The sequence below is a fragment of the Lissotriton vulgaris genome, chromosome 9 (genome assembly GCF_964263255.1).
Source record: "Lissotriton vulgaris chromosome 9, aLisVul1.2, whole genome shotgun sequence".
Classification (NCBI taxonomy): Eukaryota; Metazoa; Chordata; class Amphibia; order Caudata; family Salamandridae; genus Lissotriton; species Lissotriton vulgaris.
This window is the reverse complement of record NC_141697.1, coordinates 911372509-911385039: the sequence shown is the minus strand read 5'-3', so window position 1 is coordinate 911385039 and position 12531 is coordinate 911372509. Positions and strand designations below refer to the sequence as shown.

The 12531-nt window shown below is 45.8% G+C and overlaps 1 protein-coding gene across 2 annotated transcripts in view; it reads left to right on the top strand.

Annotated features, from left to right (window-relative positions):
* Window positions 1-678: 678 nt before the first annotated feature.
* The window catches only part of SUPT5H (SPT5 homolog, DSIF elongation factor subunit), a 324989-nt gene continuing 313136 nt past the window's right edge, over window positions 679-12531 (top strand). The window contains exon 1 of one of the 2 annotated variants that reach the window (XM_086938709.1): window positions 679-855. The gene's annotated coding sequence lies outside the window, so the exon portion shown is untranslated. The remainder of the gene's footprint in view (window positions 856-12531) is intronic. The other variant, XM_086938710.1, reaches the window with a different exon arrangement.

Sequence of the window (12531 nt, the reverse complement as noted above, 5' to 3'; positions counted from 1 at the left end):
TACAAAAGTTTAAGCTATTGCCATTATAAATTACAATAACTTTTATTTAAGTATTAATTATTTTAAAAAATTATAAACCATTGTTATTTGTAATATCAATACATGTAAGTCACGTAAATACAACACATATTGCATTACAAATGCTATAGGTGTCACATTTGCGAAAGTTATAACTATTGGCATGGTAAATGACAAAGCTATTAATTTCGCTATTTTCAAAAACAAAACCTAAATAAAAAAATTGTCATTTACAATACCAATAGCTCAAACTTTCCTTATACGAGACCTATTGCATTGCAAATGCTTGTTGTATTTTGCATGCCCTTTTATTGATGTTTAAATGGCTGCTGAGGATTCAAATAAAATAAGGGAAGGCGTAAAACTCTACCCCCTTCCCCCGGGCTGCCTGTCCTGACTTAGATTTCCAAAACTGCCTCCCAGCCAGATTCCTACCGAAGTAAACAAGAAAAAAGTTGATAGGCTTGGGGACGTATTTTGGATAAGCGCATCTATCAGAATTTGTAAACATAATGAACACCGAGCTGACTGCAAGTGACGCAGCCTTGACCCGGTAATGGCCGGGTGGTTCTCGTCATCTTTAGTCCACTCAGCAAAGCCTGGGTGCACCGGCTAGAACGCTAAAAGAGACCTCAGGAAGTGACGCGCCCGTAACATAGTGTTGTGCTGGCCGGGTGGCTCTCGTCTGGCGGAAGTCAGAGGCACCGTAACGTTTACACGACTAACCGGGGATTTCCAGTAATCTCAGGCCTGGATGCGGCTCATTAGGGACTCTCAAACGTCTTCCAGGGAAGAGCCGGGAGCCCGTCACCCGACGGAAGGCGGCGATTGCAGCAGGTAACGTTTGCCACCGGTTCCCATGTTAGTAAAGGAGTAGAAACTAGGGATTTTCTGCGGGTCCCACATACTTGGTTCCACGGGAGCGGAGTCCTGCATTTCTGATCCACACTGAAGCCCGCCCCGATCCTGCGCCGTGAGCGGTTGCATGAAGTTCCGGGTGCTTCTCTCTCCTTTGTGTGGTGTTCAAATTGCATACAACATGAGGCCGGTTTCCCCTGTTCTGTTTCTCCTGGATTATTCGCGGCTACATAACTTCTGACTCCGCACCTGATTAACCGTATTATAATTAAACTGCAAAAAGGAGACTATTGATGCTTTTTTCCCCCCAAAGTTAGGACCAGCTTTTTTTTCTTCCTTGAAGATTTCGTTAATCACGTCCTGTACTAGAGGGTTGACTGTGCTCCCAAATTCTCCTTAACCTCATTAGAAATTAGCCGTGGAAAGGAAGTGCATTTGCTCTGTCCACATCTGTCAAGTTTAAAGAATCCTTGTGTGTTGCAATTTCATGGTTTCAGTGTGCATATGAGTACCATTCTGCTCTCAAATGTGTAACACTTTCTCACAAGTAAAAAGGGGAAAAAGCAATATTTGAGTGACTGTGAATGTTGTTACTGTATCATATAATAATGAGCATATTACTAAAACTATCCAGACCCAATGCTAATCCTTATTAGTTCAGACCCATTACCGATGCTTGCTTGTAGTACCAGATCAATGAGTATTAACTCTGATTATACTGTGAGTAATTAGAATTAAAAAATGTTTCAACTATGAGAATATTTGTCTGTGAATTATAAATGACTGGGTCTGTGGGAGGGATACTGTTCTCCAGAGTCTCTCAATTACTCCTGTTTTTCCCTTCACAGACTTATCGCTACATTTTCTCTTGCTAATCCAATCCTAGCTGTACAGTCTTCAGTCATGCTCCATTATGCACACCCAAACGCAATAATTTTTTGGTAAATTTGTTTGATTAATTAAAATCATGACAATTAAAGAGTACTTCTTGTGTACAAAAGAGTTAAAAAGGCAGATCATGAATACAAAGTAGTTGAAAAAAGAGGTGTAAGAGGTATTCTTTCTAAAAGTTAATTGGGCGAGATGTCCCTGGTGGTTAAATGATCATGATTGTCCGAATTCCTGGCTTCTCTGATGTAAAGCGTAGTGTCATCATTGTTGAGGGCAGACAGAAGACAGCCAAACATTAGCATTCTAAGAGGTAGAGTGAAAGTGAGTAAAACAATGGAAACAAGGCAGCGTTTTGAGAATCGGCTCAAACTGTTCAAGAGTGCATTAACGGCGACGGGTGACATTATAGGTGTACAGGTTATGGCGAGAGCGCTTGCAGATCTGTTGTTCTGAGGTTTTTGGCTGCTCTTGTGACCAATTTGGTGAACCGGATGTTGAGCATCGTGTTTTCTGGGTTCATGGCAGTTATGATGGCTTGTCTGCACGATCGAAATTCGAGTTTGTTCCATTCACCCCGCAACAGGGTCCTTCTGTCATTAAATAGTGCAGGACAGGCACAAACCACGTGCTCAATTGATTCCGAGCGGTAGTCGCACTCGATATTATCACTTGAACGACACCATTCAGGTAAGTGTCTTAAAAAGGGGCACATATATTTGGAAGCAACTCTGTTCACCTTTTGAAGAGTCACCTGTTGAATGGAAATAAAATAAAGAACAGGCCTGCATCCCTCACATGGATTAAATGGTTTAAGCATTGAGAAATCTGTTTGGGCAGGTGTACTTCAGACTATAAATCCTGCCTGGATGCTGCTGTATGAGTGCTTTGTCAGACTCTGGGGTAGATTTACAAACCTTTTGTGCTGGGCTAGCGTCACAAAAGTGATGCTAACCAGTACAAAATGTTTTTTTCCCAAGTTACTTTCCAGTGCAATACTTGTTTTGTGGTTGAAAGTGCCCTGGAATGGCACTTTCTGCGCCAATGGGGCGTTATATGGGCGTTCCCATACCACCACCCATGCCTTTTGACTTAAAACCCCATCTACAAACAATAGTATACCGGGTTTAGTGCCAAAAGCTAACACCATTTGAAAGGAGGTATTAAAAGGAGAACTGTTTTAATTTCTCCTTTTTTTCCGACTTTACGTGCTGCATTGTGCAGCACACATACAGAGTAAGAAAGTTGTAACGTGTGTCTAAGCATAGTATTTTGAACTGGAAAGGTACAGTTCCAGTACAAAACCTATGGTAGACTCAGGCACACATCCTTAAAGCACGGCACAAAGGTGTGTGCCTGGCGCACAGCAGCTAAAATCTGTGCCGGCCCTTGGGAAAGGGGAGGAGAGAGCTGCAGCTCTGTAGATATGGCTCTCTCCTGCTCCCTCCCTGTCACGCAACGTAGCACAGGTATTTTGGCTGCTGCGCTGCTTCCGTGACTGTTTTGATAATCTAGGCCAGAGTCTGAAACTGTAGCAGGGTTGGACTAGCACAGAATATCGGACTGGAACCAAAATAAGAGGCTCCAGTTGTGAATCAGATAGCTAAAAAAGTAACCACATTTGCAAATTGGGGGAGCTTTGAACTTGTACAGACACACTGTGTAGGTCTTTGCAAGGAATGAGCAAGCTGAATGCATTTGTGCTTGCTGCAAGGCTCTGTTTGTTGTAATATTAGGGAAATCAACTGTAAAAACCGCCCTTCTTGTCTATAAAACATGCCCACAAATAGCTAAAAAAAACTAACTAACCCATGCAGTCACCTGTCAGACTGGCCTTTCTCGCACTGTCAGATTGCTCTATAGGTCTGTCCGACCCTGGGTTGAAGGTCTGGACAGAGCGGCGAGAGGTGATGATTGGTGAGGCCCGAAACCGGTCCCAGGATGCATTTTTCGGTCCAGGGAAGACCAGGCTTGGCAGTACAGGCTGGACTTCTCCCATGAGGTTCAGGGTCAGGACTGATTTGCATATGGCTGGGTCTAAACTGGGATGGCATGGTGATCAAAATAACAATGGATTTAACCCAGAAATTATTGACTGGAGGTGAATGTTTCATTTGCTCTGCATTCCGTCTATCATCTGTGTGTCTTTTGATATCTTATTGTTATACATTTTTATAGTACTACTCTTAGGCTAATTTCCTTGAGGTGATTGTTAATAAATGAGCTAAGGAGAACGTTGTGGCGCACCAAGAATGTGAATTTTCAATATTTTTAGTTACGAACGTACGCCACCTGTATTGTTTTAGCGAATGGATACTTTATTTACCTCCTGCATTCTTACACAAAGTAGTTGTCAACCTGCATCCATGGGGCCTACATTTGGATATTGGTTACTTTATGATCTGGTGTTGTCCTTAATTGAGTGAATTCTGGCAGAGAATCTTTATAACTGTATCCCGATTAATTCAGTTGCACACTGCTTTAGTCCAGTCATAGCCATGTTTGGCTGTTCTATTGATAAAGGAAGCCTATTTAATTTTCAAATTGAACACATTTTTTGCCATGTTGGTCAGGGATTGGTCTACTATTACAGTAAATTATATATCAGCTAGGCCTCCAGTATTTGAAGACTGGGTTAAACAATTATTGAGGCTTCACATCCTCAAGGGTGTCATAACGGGTAAGGGCAGCCAGTAAATGTAAAAAAGTCTGGAATTTCTGGATGCTTGATTGGATTAGGTAAGAAGGTATAAGGGTATTTTGTAAAAATGTTTTACTATACTCCCCACTCCCCTCCCCCCCACGTTTCTGGCCAAGTTGTATGTTTTACCTACTGGTATCTATCCAGACTTAAAAGTAGAGAATACAAAGAAAAGGGGGGTTTTCAGTACAACATGCATAAAAATTGGCTGTTCACACATGACAGCTGGCACTTAGTTGATTGCTATTCTAAAGCAGAATCGTAAGGAATTGCTCTGCTTTTTGCATGGTACTTGCCTAATAAAGCAGGTTTTACGGATCTCCTTTGTAAACTTCATTTCATTTAGTAATTAACTATATTCATGTTAGCATTTCAAATACATGCCTTTGTTCCCAATGCATATCACGCAGAAGCTGCTTTCTTCAGGGAATATTTGAGTTCCCATTAGAGTCAAAGAAATATAAGCTCATGTCCGGTGTCATTGCCTCACTTATACATAAGAAGTTTATACATTCCTTTTCCAAATCCTTCATATCGTTCTCCTAACTCATACTGTTTCTAAACCATAATAACAGCATCACTTATTCACTTATTCACGTTCAATAGCATGATATTTCGATATTACATGTGCACTCTTTGCTTTCTTATGTGGTGTATCGTTGTTATTGTATGTATTTTTCCATTATGAGGGTGATGTACCATTTCTTCTTTGAAAATGTAACTGGATTCAGCTGTTTAGGCAAGGGTATGCTTCTACTTCCCGTTTACTTAGAAATCGTTTTTTCAGCTTGTTATGTCATTGTTGGCCTACGTTCCATCGCTAAACTTTTATTTTTATATTACTCTCTTTAAATACTTATTTCAACTCAGTAGTATATTCAGTTACCATCCAATTAGTGTATATACTGCTCTTTATCTGTGCAGATTGTGATAATTGTTTTACATCGATTAATACATCGATTAAACAGAATTGTTCCTTCCTTTATGACTATATAAGAGTCTTTTTACTTCATTTTCAATGCTATGCATAAACCATTTCCTTGATGGTACATCATGTACTTTTTGGATGTAATGATCCAGTTCCTATGATTCTGACCACATCAAAAAACACAATACATCTTCCATAAAATAGCAGTATTTTCCATTCATCATTTTCTAAAACACCTATTTATAGTATTTCATGTAGATGTTAGCTACTGATGGGTCTACGTTAGATCCCATCTGAAACTTCAGTCACCTATAAAATAATTCTCTTTCTACTTAAAGTAAATGTAGGTCAGTTTGCTCTCCAACAGGTGTAGCAGAAAACATATATCCATCACAATGTTTTAAAGTTAACTATACCTGTTCCACACATTCAATGTCCTCTATGTAAATGATATTGGTATATAATGTATATCTTTCCAGTAAATATTTTTAGATCGAGCCTAGCGCAGCTCGCATGCGCTCCTCTACAGGAGGCTTCTTGTGAGGGCTCAAAACTTCTATGTGTGGGTCGGACTCCTCCCACAGATCTGATTGGCCTTTTGTGTAAGTCTTTCAATAATGAAAGCCTACAACTGGCCAAATGCGGGTGCATGTCTCACCTCTTCTTCAAATGTTCATCCCCACTGTGCTTTGCTCTCTGGAGTGAGCAGCAGCGCGCGAGCTGGCAGCTGCAATCCTCCCTCGTCGTGGATCAAGTTACTAATTAGCAGCCTGCTCTCCATGTGTGCACCCCTCCCACTCTTCTTTGTTTGTTCTTTGTAGCGCGGTCCGGTTTCACTTTAGGTACCGTGGACCGCACATGCTGAAAGTGTCAAAACGTTCTGACAGTGTGACCTTTACTTTCAGGTCATAAATGGCACGGAGAGTAAAAACAGAAAAGCAGCCCCCCCCCCCCCCCTTTTTGCCGGTCCACTTTTCTACCCGTTGTAACCTCTATACTGTCTATAAACACCAATTTTTTAGCATCTCTCGAAGAGAGGCACATGTTTTGGGGTTAACAATGTGTTTTAATTTGATGATTCCTCATCTGGTTGTGAGTTCCCTTCTAGTTGTGTTTCTTTCATGTACCTCCTGCTGTGGATCGCTATTGAGGTTCTCTTGAAATATGGATGGATGTCTTGCAACAGGGGCGGTTGGTACCACTCTCTCGCTTATCCTACTAGTTTGCGTTCATACTTGCTTCCTCTACTTCATTGTTTTGCCTGTTGTCGGTTCTCTCAGTCGTTCATGTTATACTTGTCTCTGACTATGGTCTGTATTGCTTGTGGACTACCCGTGTCTAAATTTACCTTGGTTTTCCCACTGAATATGACAGTACAACAATGCTTCCCAGGCGTAGTGGTATTTGTTTCTTCTTCGGTTCCTGAGCAATATTACTGGTTTGCCTGGGGCTAGTTACAATGGGACTTCAAGTTGCACGGAGATTATTAAGTTATGCTCCATATATCTTGTTTGTGATGCTGCGCCGTTCTGTGATCTAGAGAGTCTATCCCAGGTTTTTAGGTCTCCTGGCGTTGAACCGCGCGAAAGCGCGGTCTCGCCAGAGACCAATAGTGAGCGACTCTGCTTTCCAGGAGAGGGGACAGGAGCTGGCCACGTGCAGGGAATTGAGCGGGCCACGCGCAGGGAATTGAGCGGGCCACGCGAACGCGCTCGCTGTGGCCAGCTCCTGTCTCCTCTCCTGGAAAGCCGTACCACACAGCCACACCTCCCCCTGCACGCATGCGCACAAACGGAGACACACACACACGAGCGCACCTACACACACGCACGCGCACACACACACACACACACACACACACACACACACACAAGCGCACTGAGCCCCCCCCCCTACAAGTAAGGGCCACTTACCGCCACTCCAGAATGCTGCAGCCTCCTCGCCGCGTCACCACCTCTGGGCCAGGCACTCCGTGGGCTTCAAAAGACGGAAGTCCCGCCCCACAATAGTTTTCGTTTTCTCTTCTCTGATGCTAAAGTAGAGGCTGGGATTTTTCCTGCTGTAGCCGATCCGCAGAGGAATCATGACGGCTAATGGACCACTGCAGTCCGTCCAGGTCTTCAATTCAATCCGAGTGACACGATTGGAATCTAGCGCCTTGAAGCAGGAACAGAGGCATAAAAAAGTAAGGCCATACAATTAATAAAAAAACAGGGTGATTTAAGGAAATTGTGGTAAAGGGGCAGCGGAGGAACCTGTCTAGGTACAGACTCCGGCAGGTAGCCCCGCCTGGTCCGCACTGGCGCTCCCCCTCCGTTAAATATGAAAAGCATTGTCATTTACAATGCCAGTAACTCAAACTTTAATGCTGGGAGACCTATTGCATTGTAAATGCTTGTTTTCTCTCTGTCTGGCTGACTCTCTGGCTGACTCTCTGGCTGACTGACTAACTGACTCGCTGACTGACTAACTGAATCTCTCTCTCTCACACTGACACTCTCACTGACTGACACTCTCAGTGACACACTCTCTCTGTGACTGACTGACTCTCACTGACTCTCCTTCTCTCTCACACTGACTTACTGACTCTCCCTCACACTGACTTACTGACTCTCCCTCTCTCTCACACTGACTTACTGACTCATTCTCTCTCTCTCTCACACTGACTTACTGACTCTCACTCTCTCACACTGACTGATTGTCTCTCTCTCACTCTCACTGACTGACTCTCTCTCACTCTCGCTCTCTCTCTGACTGACTCTCTCTCTCTCACTCACTGACTCTCACTCTCTCACTGACTGGCTCTCCCACTCTATCTCTGACTGACTGACTCTCTCACTGACTCTCTCACTGACTGACTGACTGTCTCACTCACTGACTGACTGTCTCACTGACTGACTGTCTCACTGACTGACTTGTCTCACTGACTGACTGTCTCACTGACTGACTGTCTCACTGACTGACTGACTCTCTCACTGACTCACTGACTGACTTTCTCACTGACTGACTTTCTCACTGACTGACTGTCTCACTGACTCCCTCACTGACTGACTCCCTCACTGACTGACTCCCTCACTGACTGACTCCCTCACTGACTGACTCCCTCACTGACTGACTCTCTCACTGACTGACTCTCTCACTGACTGACTCTCTCACTGACTGACTCTCTCACTGACTGACTCTCTCACTGACTGACTCTCTCACTGACTGACTCTCTCACTGACTGACTCTCTCACTGACTGACTCTCTCACTGACTCACTGACTGACTAAATGAGTGACTCTCGCTCTCTCTCACTGACTCTCTCTCTGACTAAATGACTGACTGACTCACTCTCTCTCTCTCACTGACTGTCACTGGCTGACTCTGTCACTGGCTGACTCTGTCACTGGCTGACTCTGTCACTGACTGACTCTGTCACTGACTGACTCTGTCACTGACTGACTCTGTCACTGACTGACTCTGTCACTGACTGACTCTGTCACTGACTGACTCTGTCACTGACTGACTCTGTCACTGACTCACTGACTGACTCACTGACTGACTCACTGACTGACTCACTGACTCACTCACTGACTCACTGACTGACTCACTCACTGACTCACTGACTGACTCACTGACTGGCTCACTGACTGACTCACTGACTGACTCACTGACTGGCTCACTGACTGACTCACTGACTGACTCACTGACTGACTCACTGACTGACTCACTGACTGACTCACTGACTGACTCACTGACTGACTCACTGACTGACTCACTGACTGACTCACTGACTGACTCACTGACTGACTCACTGACTGACTCACTGACTGACTCACTGACTGACTCACTGACTGACTCACTGACTCACTCACTGACTCACTCACTGACTCACTCACTGACTCACTCACTGACTCACTCACTGACTCACTGACTGACTCACTGACTGACTCACTGACTGACTCACTGACTGACTCACTGACTGACTCACTGACTGACTCACTGACTGACTCACTGACTGACTCACTGACTGACTCACTGACTGACTCACTGACTGACTGACTGACTGACTGACTGACTCACTGACTGACTGACTCACTGACTGACTGACTCACTGACTGACTGACTCACTGACTGACTGACTCACTGACTGACTGACTCACTGACTGACTGACTCACTGACTGACTGACTCACTGACTGACTGACTCACTGACTGACTGACTCACTGACTCACTGACTGACTGACTCACTGACTGACTCACTGACTCACTCACTCACTGACTGACTCACTGACTCACTCACTCACTGACTGACTCACTGACTCACTCACTGACTGACTCACTGACTGGCTCACTGACTGACTCACTGACTGACTGACTCACTGACTGACTGACTCACTGACTGACTCACTGACTGACTGACTGACTGACTCACTGACTGACTCACTGACTGACTCACTGACTGACTCACTGACTGACTCACTGACTGACTCACTGACTGACTCACTGACTGACTCACTCACTCACTCACTCACTCACTGACTGGCTCACTGACTGGCTCACTGACTGGCTCACTGACTGGCTCACTGACTGACTCACTGACTGACTCACTGACTGACTCACTGACTGACTCACTGACTGACTCACTGACTGACTCACTGACTGACTCACTGACTGACTCACTGACTGACTCACTCACTCACTGATTGACTGGCTCACTGACTGGCTCACTGACTGGCTCACTGACTGGCTCACTGACTGGCTCACTGACTGGCTCACTGACTGGCTCACTGACTGACTCACTGACTGACTCACTGACTGACTCACTGACTGACTCACTGACTGACTCACTGACTCACTCACTGACTGACTCACTGACTCACTCACTCACTGACTGACTGGCTCACTGACTGGCTCACTGACTGACTCACTGACTGACTCACTGACTGACTGACTCACTGACTGACTCACTGACTGACTCACTGACTGACTGACTGACTCACTCACTCACTCACTGACTCACTCACTGACTCACTGACTGACTCACTGACTGACTCACTGACTGACTCACTGACTGACTCACTGACTGACTCACTGACTGACTCACTGACTGACTCACTGACTGACTCACTGACTGACTCACTGACTGACTCACTGACTGACTCACTGACTGACTGACTGACTCACTGACTGACTCACTGACTGACTCACTGACTGACTCACTGACTGACTGACTCACTGACTGACTCACTGACTGACTCACTGACTGACTCACTCACTCACTCACTGACTGACTGGCTCACTGACTGGCTCACTGACTGGCTCACTGACTGGCTCACTGACTGACTCACTGACTGACTCACTGACTGACTGACTGACTGACTCACTCACTCACTGACTCACTCACTCACTCACTGACTGACTGACTGACTCACTGACTGACTCACTGACTGACTCACTGACTGACTCACTGACTGACTCACTGACTGACTCACTGACTGACTCACTGACTGACTCACTGACTGACTCACTGACTGACTCACTGACTGACTCACTGACTGACTCACTGACTGACTCACTGACTGACTCACTGACTGACTGACTGACTCACTCACTGACTGACTCACTGACTGACTGACTGACTGACTGACTGACTCACTGACTCACTGACTGACTGACTCACTGACTCACTGACTCACTGACTGACTGACTCACTGACTGACTGACTCACTGACTGACTGACTCACTGACTGACTGACTCACTGACTGACTCACTGACTGACTCACTGACTGACTCACTGACTGACTCACTGACTGACTCACTGACTGACTCACTGACTGACTCACTGACTGACTCACTGACTGACTCACTGACTGACTCACTGACTGACTCACTGACTGACTCACTCACTCACTGACTGACTGACTGACTCACTCACTCACTGACTGACTGGCTCACTGACTGGCTCACTGACTGGCTCACTCACTGACTGACTCACTGACTGACTCACTGACTGACTCACTGACTGACTCACTGACTGACTCACTGACTGACTCACTGACTGACTCACTGACTGACTCACTGACTGACTCACTGACTCACTCACTGACTGACTCACTGACTCACTCACTGACTCACTCACTGACTCACTCACTCACTGACTGGCTCACTGACTGGCTGGCTCACTGACTGGCTCACTGACTGGCTCACTCACTGACTGACTCACTGACTGACTCACTGACTGACTCACTGACTGACTCACTGACTCACTCACTGACTGACTCACTGACTCACTCACTGACTCACTCACTGACTCACTCACTGACTGACTCACTGACTGACTCACTGACTGACTCACTGACTGACTCACTGACTGACTGACTCACTGACTGACTCACTGACTGACTCACTGACTGACTGACTCACTCACTCACTCACTCACTCACTCACTCACTGACTGACTGGCTCACTGACTGGCTCACTGACTGGCTCACTGACTGGCTCACTCACTGGCTCACTCACTGACTGACTCACTGACTGACTCACTGACTGACTCACTGACTGACTCACTGACTGACTCACTGACTGACTCACTGACTGACTCACTGACTGACTCACTGACTGACTCACTGACTGACTCACTGACTGACTCACTGACTGACTGACTCACTGACTGACTGACTCACTGACTGACGGACTCACTGACTGACTCACTGACTGACTCACTGACTGACTCACTGACTGACTCACTGACTGACTCACTGACTGACTGGCTCACTGACTGGCTCACTGACTGACTCACTGACTGACTCACTGACTGACTCACTGACTGACTCACTCACTCACTGATTGACTGGCTCACTGACTGGCTCACTGACTGGCTCACTGACTGACTCACTCACTCACTGACTGGCTCACTGACTGGCTCACTCACTGACTGACTCACTGACTGACTCACTGACTGACTCACTGACTGACTCACTGACTGACTCACTGACTGACTCACTGACTGACTCACTGACTGACTCACTGACTGACTCACTGACTGACTCACTGACTCACTGACTCACTGACTCACTGACTGACTCACTGACTGGCTCACTGACTGGCTCACTGACTGGCTCACTGACTGGCTCACTGACTGACTCACTGACTG